This window comes from Octopus bimaculoides, chromosome 20 (assembly GCF_046866305.1).
Source record: "Octopus bimaculoides isolate indiv1 chromosome 20, ASM4686630v1, whole genome shotgun sequence".
Lineage (NCBI taxonomy): Eukaryota > Metazoa > Mollusca > Cephalopoda > Octopoda > Octopodidae > Octopus > Octopus bimaculoides.
This window is the reverse complement of record NC_142947.1, coordinates 7,788,741-7,803,967: the sequence shown is the minus strand read 5'-3', so window position 1 is coordinate 7,803,967 and position 15,227 is coordinate 7,788,741. Positions and strand designations below refer to the sequence as shown.

The following is a 15,227-nucleotide window of genomic DNA, read 5'->3' as shown; positions in this document are numbered from 1 at the left end:
GTAAAGTTTCTAAAACTTTTTTTCTTATTTGATGTGGGTTTGCTAGGTCTACTTTATTCAGGTGAATTTAACATGGTTGTAAATGAATGTAACATGAGTTGATCAGGAGCTACCTGTATATTCAGCATTGGTTATCTACCTTGTTTAATTACACTGTGTGACAAATTTTTTTTGTCTTTGGTCTGTAAGTGTTATTTCCAATCTGCTTCTATCTAGAATTTAAAGGAAATCACTACCATTCCCTTCAAACTTGGCTTTTGTGACTTGGGCACCAATGTTTTGAAACTGACCTATTTTCCATTACATTTCAAACTGATTCAACACTGAGCTGCTGAAACAGAAATATCATTTTAGCAAATATTCTGCTCAATACCACAGATTTGCTTGCCAGTTGCTTACCTTAATCACTTGAGCATGTCCTTTAGTGGCTGACAATATGTGCATCTTTGATCATGAGCTGGAGTAGTGGGCTGCTCATGAGAGGGATTGAGAGGGATTCTTTGGGGTTTGAATAAATGTAACAAAAGCAAAGTTTGAAGGAAATATTAGCCATTTTTCATACTTTCTAGGGAAGCAAATAGGAAATAACAGTTGCTACCCAAGGACAAAAATGATGTTACACAAAGTTATCCAAAGAATTTCCTGAGAAATCATGCACAGTCTGGCGAGATTATATATGCTGTGTATACACAGAAGTGTATACATACATTTATATAATCCATTCAATGTTATACTTATAAAGAATTTGTTTTATTCTCGCAACATTCAAAGATTCTTCTCCGCTATTGACACACAAACTTAACATCATCCAGTGACACATGTTTGCTACTGACAGACACCTAACATCATTTAATGACATGTCTGTCACTGACACACACACATATACACTTATTGTCAGTCAAGAACACATGTCTGTTACTGACACACACACACACCTTACATCATTCAGTGATATGTCATCTGCTACCAACACATATCTAACATCATTCAATGACACACACATTATCTGTTGCTGGTACATACCCAACCATTTTTCAGTGACCCCTGTTGTCTGCTACCGACACACCCAACATCATTCAAGGACACATCTGTTACTGATGCTTAACATCATACAATGACACATGTCTGCTACTGAGACACACTCCTTACATCATTCAATGACATGTTGTTTGTTACCGATACACACACCTTACACCATTCAATAACATATGTCCTCTGCTACCAACACACACCTAATATCATACAATAACACATGTTGTCTGTTACTAACACATACCTAACATCATTCAAATTAAGCATTATGATGAGGATAAGGGTTTTCAATTTACTGTAGAAGGCCTTAGGCCAGTAATATATATGGTGTGGAATATATGTAGCAGTGTTGATTAAATTAACTCCTGTCTTTGATTAATTCTACCTAAATATAAGATGAGGTCATCTCTGGTGAGATTGAGATAGAATTGACACAGTTTCTGAAGGAATGGTACTGATGTTGAGCAAGTCTTGTATTCTTGTGGCTAGTTTGGATTTCTTTATGAATAGTGCTGTGAATGTTGCTGCGTGTTTCAAGTAATTTCTTGTACTTTGGTTTGTGTGTGTGGGTGGCAGTGTTGGGGGATTACATTTGATGTCCCTTGGTGTTTCCGAGAAGAAGGGAGCCGGTTGAATTGTTATGTTCTGGATTTAGATTTCCAGGTGGTCAAAATAAGTTAAGGAGTAGTTCTGTAGCCATGTCTGAAGAATGGTAACCGGAGAGTGGCAAGAAGGCTTCTGTAGTTGTAATGGAGGGTCGGGCTTGGTAGAAATAACAACCATATCTTCCCCCAAGTCTTTTGTCTATTATTAGAAAATAAACAAAATTATTTTGCTGATTATGATATTGATGATGATGATGATGATAGTATTGATGGTGATGATGATGGTTGTGAAAGTGAGGCTCACTCTTTCTCTGTGTACACAGTGGTGACAATGATAATGCTACTATTCTCTCTCTCTCTCTCTCTCTCTCTCTCTCTCTCTCTCTCTCTCTCTCTCATGTTACATTAGTGATGATGATGATGTGGAGGGAGGTGATGGTTATGCCCCCCACCACCACCACATACACTGACACTACAATAATGATGATGATTATGATGATATTGGTAGTAGCAATGAGTGATGGAATGTCCTCTCTCCATTGACAATTCCCACAATTCAGTAATCCAGTTTGGTGTAGTTTACTTTGACAACTTCCAGTTTACTGTCACTAACATGTTGACAACTTCCTCAGACCTCACTCTACACCCTTCCTCCTCTATAATCACCATGGTTATGGTGGTGATGATGGTGGTAGTGGTGGTGATGATTCTGTTGCTCTTCCCTTTTAACTGATGTCCCCTTTTCTACATCACACCCAAACATACATGAACACTAACGTACATATGCACACACACAATCACACACATGCACACAATCACAGCACACATATATACAAGCACCTAACACACATACAAAACTATATCATCTGTATATGTACGCATCACAAAAACACTCCACAAACACATCACACACAGATGCACCTCCCCACACACACACATACATGTACACACTTAAGGCCCAGTGCTTAGTTCTTGTGTTAAGTGGATGAGAGAGAAATCTCCTCTTGGATAGGAAAAGTGTCTTTTAAAATGTGTCCCTCCCTCCAATATTGATGGCCTTGGTTTCAAATGTCAGTAGCCTTGTCACTTTGGTGTACCAACTTTTCAAATTTATGGTCTTCACTAAGTAATTTTTGCCAACACATACCAGCACAGACTAGCTTAGACTGGCACAGACGAAGACAGGCTAGCACAGATTAACAAAGACCAACACAGACTGGCACAGATGGGCATAGACTGACATTGACTGGCACTGATCGACATTGACCAGCACGGACTGACATTGACTGGCACGGACCGACATTGACTGGCACGGACCGACATTGACTGGCACGGACCACCGCGTGGCATCTTGGGTGAGTGTCTTCTGCTACAGCCTTGGGCTGACCAAAGACTTGTGAGTGGATTTAGTAGACGGAAACTGAAAGAAGTCTGTTGTATATATATATATATATATATATATATATATGTATTAGTGTGCCTCTTCGTCCTCTACCACCGTCGCTTGGCGACCGATGTTGGTGTGTTTATGTCCCCATAACATAGTGGTTTGGCAAAAGAGACCAATAAAATAAGTACTAGGCTTACAAAGAATAAGACCTGCGGTAAGTTTGTTCGATTAAAGGAAGTGCTCCAGCATGGCTGCATTCAAATGACTGAAACAAGTAAAAGAGTGTATATATATATATATATATGGTAATGCCTTGATATACAAGTTAATTTGTTCCCAGAGACCACTTGTAAAGTGAAAACTGGTAAAGCAGAGCAATAATTTCCCATAGTAGCAATGTTATAAATCACAATTCATTCCCATAAAATTATTTTATTTATAAAATTTATAATATTGGTAAATAAATGGCAATAAAACAACAGTAGAATGTAAAGAATATTTTATGTAAAATAAAAAGAATATCAAGATCATTTATAATAAAAAAGATATTATAATCGTTTTCTGAATCACTTTCACTCGCACACACTATCGCTTGTTGATGCAATCACCGATTCACAAGCATTTGTAGATGGACTTGTAGATTTCTTTTTAAAAAACAAGTCTAGAGTTGATTGCTTAGAAGAAGCTTTTTTCCGCTCTCTATAAATTTCTTGGTAACATGCAGAAGCATTTGCTACGATAGTTAGAAGCTTTTGCACTTCAAAATTTGGATCTTCTGCTTGAAAAATAAAACTCGTAAACCTTGCGTCTTGTAAAGCGGATCCTTGTAAACTGAGGTATTACTGTGTATGCGTGTATACACACACACACACACACACACACACTGTACTATTAACCCCACATAATATATAATGTCACTGAATCCAACCACACAAAGCTATGATGGGCCAGTTATGTCGCAAACTTCACAGACAGTCAGTGGACCTGTGCAGTTGTTGAGTGGTATCCGTGCAGTTGTTGAGTGGTATCCGCACAGTTGTTGAGTGGTACTCGCGTGAATGGAAGTGACCACTTGGAAGACTTCTGATCAGGTGGGAAGATGATCTAAGAAAGATGTTTGGAACACTGTAGGAGAATGGCAAGAACATGAGAAGAATAAGCCAAATACCGTGGCCAGCGGAGCCGACTCGGCACCAGACAGCCTGGCCAATCCAAGTGATTTGTATAATTTATCATTTAGGATTAGTTACACTTGGTTTGATATATATTCTGTAACACTATTTGATGTATGTACAAATATATGTTGTGCAATTAACCCTGCTTGAGATAAATGTGTGTGTGTATATTATGAAGGGTTAATCTTGTGAGAAATATTGTTGGTTCACAAACATTCTTCTGTTTATGAGACAATTACAAAATACCATAGTAATTAATTAATTACTTGTATATAATAACATATATTTAGCATTGCTCCACAGTAATTGGTGTGGAGGTGGTGGTAGTTATAACCCTGAGAGTGCAATAGAGACTTAACTAGTTTTGATCTGGTTAGGTGTCAATCAGTCCATTGCTGTTATCATGGGAACAGTAATCTTTAGCCTCTTTCCTCTGTTATACACCACCTCAGGTTTTCAAATTGAAGTTCAATTTTCACCTCATGACCAATCTGTTGGTGGGGTCTGACCTAGTAGTTGTGGTAGTGGCTGTAGACATACTTGCAGTAATGATTTTTGTAGCTGCAGTTGGACATCTAACAATAGTGTTATATTTTATTGTGGTGGTCATGGATTCTGTATTAGGTGGAGGTGGAACCACTACAGATAGTTGTGTGGTAGTAGTAGTAGTAGTAGTTGTCAGTGAAGATAAGACACCTTGGGCAAGTATCTTCTACGATAGCCCTGAACAAAAAGAAGCCCATTATATATATATATACATACATACATACGTACATATAGCACATAGCTCAGTAGTTAGAGCATCGGGCTCGCAATCATGAGGTAGTGAGTTCAATTCCTGCACCAGGTTGTGTGTTGCATTCTTGAGCAAAATTCTTTATTTCATGTTGCTCCAGTTCACTCAGCTGTAGAAATGAGTCACGGTGTCACTGGTGCCAAACTGTATCAGCCTTTGCCTTTCTCTTGGATGACATTGGGGGCATGGAGAGGGGAGGATAGTATGCATGGGTGACTTCTGGTCTTCCATAAACAACCTTGCCCAGACTTGTTCTCCAACGGTGATTCATTAGGGGGTCTTTACCCTTTGATATATGTATATGTGTGTGTGTGTGTGTGTGTGTGTTTATGTGTGTGTGTGTGTGTGTGTGTGTGTATGTGTGCCAGTGTGTGTATATGTTTCTCTGCACCTGACAACCAGTGTTGTATTGTTGTATTGAATCACTATTTACATGTGTGTAACAGTGGTACAAGCATAGGAGGCTGGTAGAGTAAATACCAAACATAAAGTAAGTCCTGGGGTTGACATGATCAACTAAAATCCCCTCAAGGTGGTCCCTCAGCATGGCCATAATCCAGTGCCTGAAGTAAGTAAAATATGTGTGTGTGTGTGTGTGTGTGTGTGTATATAAAGCATGTATACATGTGTGTGTGTGTGTGTGTGTCTGCACCACCACCACTACTATCACTCCTTCCTTCAGTGCTTTAATCAGTGTCACATGTTTCACAAGTCTATTTTAAATATGGCCTAATATTTTCCATGTGTGAAATGATGGAAAATGTCAACAGTTTGGGTTGAAGTAGTTAGTGGTAGTGTTGTTGTTGCTGTTGTTAGTGGTTGATGGTGGTTGTGGACATGGTGTTAGTAAAGGTTAAATTGTGGGTGGTTGCTTAGTGCCCCCCTCATACTACCACCACTACTACTACTACTACTACCACCACCACCACCACCACTACCCTTGTCTCTGTACCATTATTATGTGGTGATGGATGCGTGTAACATTGTCATTACCATAGTTACTGTCACCACTGCTATAACAATGACAACCACTACAGTCAAAATTATGCATCTATATATCTGTGTGTATAATTGTGTGTGTGCATGTCTGTATATGTGTTTACTGCAAATTTATATATATATATATATATATATATATATATATATATATATTTATAAATATAATTAAGGGATCAGCAAATATTTGCTTCACCATATACCGAAGTTCAGAAATAGCAGCTAAAAAAGCTGAGAATCCCACAGATAGCATCACTTGTAACCTTTTGCCTTTGTGAGTTACAAGTGATGCTATCTGTGAGATTCTCAGCTTTTTTAGCTGCTATTTCTGAACTTCGGTATATGGTGAAGCAAATATTTGCTGATCCCTTAATTATATTTATAAATATATATGAGCTTTTAAATAAGTTCTCCACCAATAATGGTGCTTTCATACCGATGGGCTTGGTAAAAATTGTTAATTGTTAATTGATTTATTAATTAATAAATTGATAATCCTTTACCCTTTTAATTTGTAATAATTATGTATATATATATATATATATATATATATATATATACACTAACATGTCAGTGTATATATCCATTTATATGTTATTTTGTATGTGTGTGTTTATGAATGTATGTTAGTGTATAAGGTTTGTGTGTGTGTGTCTGAATCTAGTTCTCTGATCAATGAACTATTTTACCTGAATGTCACACCTGTTGAAAGTGTTTGATCTTTACAGGTGTCATGATGGTAGGTCAGAGGTCAGTGACCTATTAAATAGTGACTAACCATCATTAGCCTTTAATATCTTATTTAACACATGTACTGACCACTTGACGCTATATACTGCACCACAGCTCTGCATAATAGCCACTGAAATGGGTGGGTCAGTTTGCCTGATATGTCCACTAAAGTGTATGGGATCGTCTGGTATGTCCACTAATTATCATAATCATCCAGGCATTTGCACTGATTCCTGTGACTTTCTGTCATCATCCATTTCTATTGTTTATCATATTCGGCTGGTCAGAGGGATTGCGTTTATGTCATCACAAATCTGCTTGATAGAGGTCATGGCTTGTCATCCTCTACTAGCTCTTCCTTGTGTAGGCTCCAACGAAAGAACTTCACTAACAATTTCGTCTTTAACTCTCCAGCAACGTCCTGTAAATCTGACTCCACGCTCTTTGATAATGTCTGGTACTGGACAAATGTTCTTATACAATCGCTCATTGCTTAGATCTTTCTCTGGGTGACATTCAAAACCACTCTTAGCATATTAGCTATTATTATGGCAACAAGCTGGCAGAATTGTTAGCATACTGGACAAAATGCTTAACAGTATTTTGCCTGTTCTGAGTTCAAATTCAACTGAAGTCAACTTGGTTTTTCATCCTTTCAGGGTCGATAAATTAAGTACCAGTGAAACAGTAGGGTCAGTGTAATCAACTATCTCCCTCCCCACAAATTCCAGACCTTGCGCCAAAATTTGAAATCATTATTATTATTGTTGTTGTTGTTGCTGCTGGTGCTGCTGCTGCTGTTGTTGTTGTTGTTGTTGTTGTTGTTGTTGGTGGTGGTGGTGGTGGTGGTGGTGGTGGTGGTGGTGGTGGTGGTGGTGGATTGGCAGAATGATCAGACTGCCAGAGAAAAGGGCCTGGCAGCAATATTCGTTGCAAGGCTTCACGTTCTGCTCTTGCCAGGTCAGCTTTGCCTTTCATTCTTTCAGAGGCATTAAAAAAAAAAAAAAGGAAAAGTGCCAGCCAAATACTGGGTCGATGGTATAGACTAACCCCTCCCCTCAAATTTGTTGGCCTTGTGCCTGAATTAGAAAGACTATTATTATTTATATAGCTCAACTAGTGAAAAACCTAATAGTTTTTATTCTTTGTTTTTACTATTTCCTCATTGGTTCCCAAGCACTAGTCTCTGACAGAGAAATATAATGTAGAGCCTGTGTTCTCTCCTGCATTTTTTTTTTTTTTTTTGCTTTTCCTTTTTCTTTCTTTAATTTTTTTTTTTTTCCTCTCACTAAATTGGTCAAATGTTTACACTATTCAGTTCCATCTATTTACATCAAGAATTCAAATCTTGCCAAAATTGACTTTGTCTGTCATTTAGCCAGAGTTGAACAATTAAACTTGCTGCACTCACTTTAATTGGTTGTTACCCTCTTCTTCTTTGACTATATTATTATTATTATTATTATCATTTATGCCACGGGTCTTGCTGGTTGTTATTATTTATTATTGAGACTGGTAAGTCTGGTGAGGCTGAATGGATTTACTCTGACTGCTTTTCTGAACAGGAGGAAAGAAACTGGAAGACGGTCCTTCCCATGCCTTGGAAATGGCAGAGTAATCCAGGACTGTTTGTCTGGAGTTTACACCGAATTACTCCAAGTAGGCTACTCTGCTACTGAGAATTTTGTTTATTAATTAATAATTATTATATATTTTTCTAATTTCTATTTATATATCGCTTTGTTATCGCTAGTTTTCCTTTCTGATCAACAAGTGGTGTCTTTGATAAGATATGAATATTACCACATCTCTCAGTGTAGCATCCAGCATTCTGCAAACAGAAAAATAAAATAAATCAATGCAGTCAGTTGCTTAAATACATCATCTGCATTACAAAGCAATAGTTAAGTCACTGTTAACAAGTTTAATGAGAATTAAATACCAAATTAGATATAATTATATAGGGAAGGAAAAACATTAACTTAATATTATTTTAATCTGATTTTAGCAAGTATGGGAAATTATTCTGGCAGTGTTTTGGTCTTATGACACTCCTTCAGCAAAATAAACTTCACTAGATTTGCTAAGGATGAATCAGTAAATAGATGTTGCCATCATCATCATCATCAAACTTTAGAAGATGACATATGAGGAATGCTTGGTGGAGAAGACTGGGTGTGGGGGCAGGACCCAGCATGTATAGGTATAAATAAATAGCTGTGTTCCTCACATAGCTATTGTTTTTCAAGAATCCATTTAATTAACTAAATTTGTTGCTTTAAATATGCTAATATTTAACATCTTAATTCTCTACAATAATTGTATGCACTTCGACACTCTGCCATCAATTCTTCAATAAGGACAATGACATGTTTCACTATGGAGGTTTAATAAAACTGAAATATGTCCCCAGTTGTCTCCCCTATCTGCTGAAATAATTAAAGTAATACTTGTCATTTAGCTAATGTCTTTTTCACTGCATAATTAATTCTAATAACTTTTACCATTTATTCACTACATTATGTTAACACTAATGAAATACTAGTCCAGATTGGCAGAGTTATTGGAGAATTAATTGGATAAAATGATTTTCAATGTTATCTTTTATCTTTTACTTGTTCCAGTCATTCAAGTGTGGCCATGCTAGGGCACCACTGTGAAGAATTTTAGTCAAATGGACCAAGCCCAGTACTTTGGTGTGGGTGCTGGTGCCATGACACCATGATAAAGCACCCAGTACAGTCTGTAAAGGAAGGGCATCCAGCTGTAGAGACCAAGTCATGATCGTTGCCAGGCCGGCCTGACTGGCTTCTGTGCCAGTGGCCTGTAAAAAGCACCCATTACACTGTCAGAGTGGTTGGCATTAAGAAGGGCATCCAGCTGTAGAAACTTTTCCAGATCAGATTGGAGCCTGGTGCAGCAGCTGGCTCTCCAGACCTCAGACAAACTGTCCAACCCATGCCAGCATGGAAAATGGACGTTAAACGATGATGATGATAATTCTCCTTATTCTTTTCTCTTGTATATTTCTATATATTCAATATGCTTTATACTATGACAAACTGAGGAGCTTTTTTTTTTTAATGAGTCCTACCAGATTACTTGAATCCATATATTGCGACTTCCATATATGTGTGTGTATGTAAGACAGCCTTTCTTCAATTTCCATTTACCAAATCCACCCTCAAGGCTTTGATCAGCTCAAGGCTATAGTAGAAGCAAGCTGGAACCATGTGGTTGTCAAGCGAGCTTCTCATCACGCAGCCATGCCTACACCTATAAATATCATGTAAATGTTTAAGGAAATCCCCATGTGTCGTTTGTTGATTTGATAGCAGAAAGAAAGAAGAATGGACAGCCACAACTAAAACAACAGATATTGATTTCGTGACTGAAAGCAAAAAATACACACATCACACAATCAAAACTCATTAACAATTTATATACTGTGTCTGACTGACTGGATGTCTGTCAGTTTGTCTGTCTGTCTGTCTATCTCTCTCTCTGTCTCTCTCTTCCTCTTTTTCCTTTTTTTTTTACGTAACCTAAGAAATATATCAACTACAGCTGACACTGTCATCATCATCACTACCACAACCACCACCATGATCATCACCATCACCACCAACACTTTCATCACCGTCACTCCCCGCCGTTACCATCACTCTCTGCCGTCACCATCACTCCCCACCGTCACTATCTCTCCCCACCATCACCGTCACTCCCCACCGTCACCGTCACTCCCCACCGTCACCATCACTCCCCACCGTCACTATCTCTCCCCACCATCACCATCACTACCCACCGTCACCGTCACTCCCCACCGTCACCGTCACTCCCCACCGTCACCATCACTCCCCACCGTCACTATCTCTCCCCACCGTCACCGTCACTCCCCACCGTCACCGTCACTCCCCACCGTCACCGTCACTCCCCACCGTCACCGTCACTCCCCACCGTCACCGTCACTCCCCACCGTCACCGTCACTCACCACTGTCACCATCACTCTCACTGTCAACACAGTCACCACCATCATCATCATCATTACCTTCAAGTCTCAGCAAGGATGCTTCTATGCAATTTCTCAACTTATGAGAAATAGCAGCTAAATCTGCCTCAAATTAATTCCAGCTGTCTTACAGGAAGAGGAAGAACACATTGGACAGTCATGGCTGGAATGCCTTTGATCTCAGGTTTGCTGGAGCAGGGGTTGACCTGCAGCTAAACAACAACAGCAATCATTTTTGCCTTCATTGTTAGCAGTGTTTCAATTATGGTGGAATAATTGGCATTAGACTTGGTATGGTGATGGGGTGGTGGTGGTGGTGGTGATGGTGGTGGGAATAATGATGGATATGACGATGATTGTGGTGGTGATGATGATGACGGTAAGGATGGGGGATGGTTAGGGTGGTGGTGATGAGGGTGCTGATGGAGGTAGTGATGTGTGCAGCTATAAATAGCCAGACTAGCAGTGACATGAAGATAATAAAACTACAGAAATATTGTTTAACATTTGATGTTGTTTATAAAAGAGGGGTGTAAGGGTAGGGGGTGATAGGTGGAGTTGGAATTCACTGGAGATAACCACTTTAGCACACACACACATGCACGCATATCCTAGTCACTCTCACCCCCCACAAAACAGAAATCCTGGATGGACACACACAAACACACTCACACACACTCAGACTCTCTCACATGCACAAACACACGATCACTAACATTCACACAATACATACAACACAAAACAGACACAATACAATACAACACAATAACACACACACACACACACACACACACACACACACTGTCTATCAGATATATTGTCTGACAAACACACACACTAGTAAACAATGATACAATCATCTCCACAATGGCTGCTGCTGCTGTTACTTTGATATTAAAATATTTTCCCCTAAAAATACTTTTCTATATACATTCTGTCTGCCTGCCTGTGCATCTGTTTGCCTTTAAGTCTATTTCCTCTTCCTCCTGCTCCTTTATACATACATACACACATTATACACCCACCCCAAACACACATTTGTATATGTGTGTGTACATGTAATATATATATGTATATGTATATACATACATATATACACACATAATATATATGGCTTACATATGTGCCTCTGGGTTTAAACGGAAAAGGAAGACGTACATAGATGTTGTGTTTATCCTAGAGGTCTTATTTAAAATTTCCCCATCCACCAAAACATGTCTGACCATATATGGAAGTAAAGTCCCCCACCTACCAATCTAACATCGTCCTCCCCCACCACAATCACTACCAGTCTAATACCAACATTCTACAAGTTTCCTTTCTATGTATACTTCCTTACCCCCTACTATCACTATTTCACCACATAACTATCCATATATGGAAATGACTGTTAAAGGGTCAGTGAGGGGGAGGTGTCTATCCCTCAATTGGTCCCTACTTTCTCCCTCAAGTAACGGTCACCTCAGTATTATTACATCTTCCTGGCAGAATTGTTAGCATGCCGGACAAAGTGCTAAGTGGCATTTCGTCCATCTTTGTTCTGAGTTCAAATTCTGCTGATGTCAATTTTGCCTTTCATCCTTTCAGGGTTGATAAAATACATAGCAGTTGGACATTGGGGTTAATGTAGTCAACTTTCCTCTTCCTCCAAAATTGCTCACCTTGTGCCAAAATTTGAGACCAATATTATATCTTCCTTGTAGTCTTGGCTCCTCCATGTCCTCAAACTTGGTTCAGTCACCATGGCCACATGTTCTTGAATTTGATTCAGCTGCCATGACTACACATTCCTCTTGTTGCTTGTTTACCAATGATGACCACATGTTACCTCAGCTATCACACTCCTAATCTTTTACTGACTAATATCCTCCATGTTGCCAGTTTGTTACCTGTCACAGCTACATGTGATTAGTGATGGAGTGAAAGCTAAGTGTTAATGAGTAAACAAATATAGCCACATGTTTAGTTTTGAGTGAGACCAGAACTGACAAGGCTTTAAGACCTACTTTACATTGAATGGGTTGGATGGATATTTGAAGTAACTGGGCTCGTATTAACCGTTTTGATACCAACCTGAAACCACTTCCAGTTCTAAGATACAAACATCCTGTTTTAAAGTGCTCTAAATTGAAACCTTTCATCAAAGTTACATGGTAATTTATATTCCAAACATCAGCTTAACACTTTAGCATTCAGATTATTGTTTTGAATGAATTATGCATTATCTCAAAGCTTTGAAATTTCATTGATACAATTGCTTATTTTTAGAATCTCCATTGTAATGTAAGGTATGAGAAGCCAGATTTGGCCAGTTTTATTATAAACGATCCTGTCTTCCTTGATCTTCCTTTTCCCTTGTCCTCACCACTTGGATCTCCTACCACTTCTTCATCCATCCATCCATCCATCCATCCATCCATACATGCTGTTTCTTTTGCTCACTACAACTGATTCCTCTTGTATTCAATTGTCTTGCTTGTCTTGTTTATTTTCAACCTTCACACACCCTTTGCATGCAGTGCTCATGTCTCACCACCATGCAACATCACAGTTCATACACAAGCATCATACCATCTACCCTCCAGTCAGAGTGACAAATCCCTTGTCAGTAGACATAATACCTCTCTGAACATTTTCCTACTCACTCCTTACTCTGTCTGCTAAATTTTTTGAACACCTTTTCCACAGCTAATTAGGTCCCCAAGGTAACAGAAGTTATCAACTACTATAACATCTACTAAACATTGCAAAGAATTTATTTTGCGTTAATAAATTCTCTCAAGGCTAACTACCCCAGTTCATCTACCCCTGTACATCTGCCCCAGTACATTTACCCCTGTACAGCTATCACAGGCAAACTCTTTATTCACTGTCAGCCTTGTGCACTTTACTCTTATGCACCCATATGGCACATTGCATATACACACACACGTACACAAATATATCACATAATATTTGTTTTATAGGCTTATTGTCACAGCTGTGAATAGTCTTGATTATTGTTAACAATACACCGAATGCTGGTCTCAGATATGACCAGCCACAGTGTGTTATATTTAACATTGGTATGGGTGTCTAATGCCGTGTGTGTGTGTGTGTGTTTGTTTATTGTCAATAGAATTAGTTATTAATGTCCCAATATGTATTGCTCCTCCCCCCACCCATACTGACAGTCATTTTCAGAATCTAGCCCACTTCACTTCACTGTTGTGAAATTTGTAAAGAATTCTTTTTTTTTTTCATTTTTCATTATTCTCTTTGAGTGAATTGTATAGACATGTGAATTAGTGAGAGGAAGAGACATACACACAAATCTATCTAGCTGTGTGTGTGTGTGTGTGTGTTTTAAACTCCCCTCCCAAAAAGTAGTAACAACTCTCTCTCTCTCTTTCTCTCTCTCTCAACACACACACACACACACACACACACACACACACACACTTGGAAATGGATGTGTCACAGTCAATTAAATAATATATATATATATATATATATATATATATATATATATATATATATATATACACATGCATATGGGTACAGGACATCATCAACAGTGCAAATAACTCGTTAGTTTATGTATTTCATGTTATTTGCACTGTTGGTGACGTCCTGTACCCATATATGCATGTGTATGTATATATATAGATATATAACCTGTGCATGTGCAGGTATGGTTGTAATATGTGTGTGTTTGTGCCTCTTTGTCTAGACATCATGCAATAGTTGTAAATGAACATCACTGTTATACAAGTGGTGTCATTTGTTTCCAATCTTCTCTGAAATTGTATCTAGCCATGGGGAAATATAACCTTGTGAAATTGGTGACAAGAAAGGTATCTGTTTGCAGGAAATCTGCCTCACTGAATTCTGTCTGATCTGTGGAAACATGGCCACTAAAATGATGGTGCGGATTATCTCTATCCATACATAATTTTGAATAGATAACCAGTGAGTTGCTGACAAAGGTCTCACTGAGTGTGATGCCTTCAGCTTTTTTATGATTTTAGAAATGGTGTTTGTCCAGTGCAGGCCATTATAGACAATAATGCCTAAATCACAGTCACCAGCTGACTTAAGGTTAGTGTTGTGGAGAGAGGAGGTAAATTTTGAGTTTTCGTCCCCAAATATATAATTGTACACTTGTTTGCAGCCAGCATAAGTTGCCAATCAGCAATCCATTGTTGTATTGTGTCCAAGTGAGATTGCAGGAAAGATCTATAACATATAAGATTCATTCTTTTCATCTCAAAGTACAACTTAATGTCTGCTTATTTTAAACACAGTTGGTACCATGTTGGTATCTATTTTGTTAATATGTGCAACAAAAAAAAAAAAAGTAGGAGACCAAGAATAGGTCCTTGGGGGATTTCAGATGGTTATGAGAGTTCCAGAAGTTCCTAAGTGTCTCTCTGACACAGGAACTCAATCAATTTGGTGATACAGCTAGTAAGACTGACTGGATGTTAACTGACAGGTGGTGTGCTGTTA

The 15,227-nt window shown here is 38.5% G+C and overlaps 1 protein-coding gene across 13 annotated transcripts in view; it reads left to right on the top strand.

The window, feature by feature from the left end:
* LOC106869848 (uncharacterized) overlaps positions 1-15,227 on the top strand; it is a 202,785-nt gene that overhangs the window by 114,658 nt on the left and 72,900 nt on the right. The window lies entirely within an intron of this gene.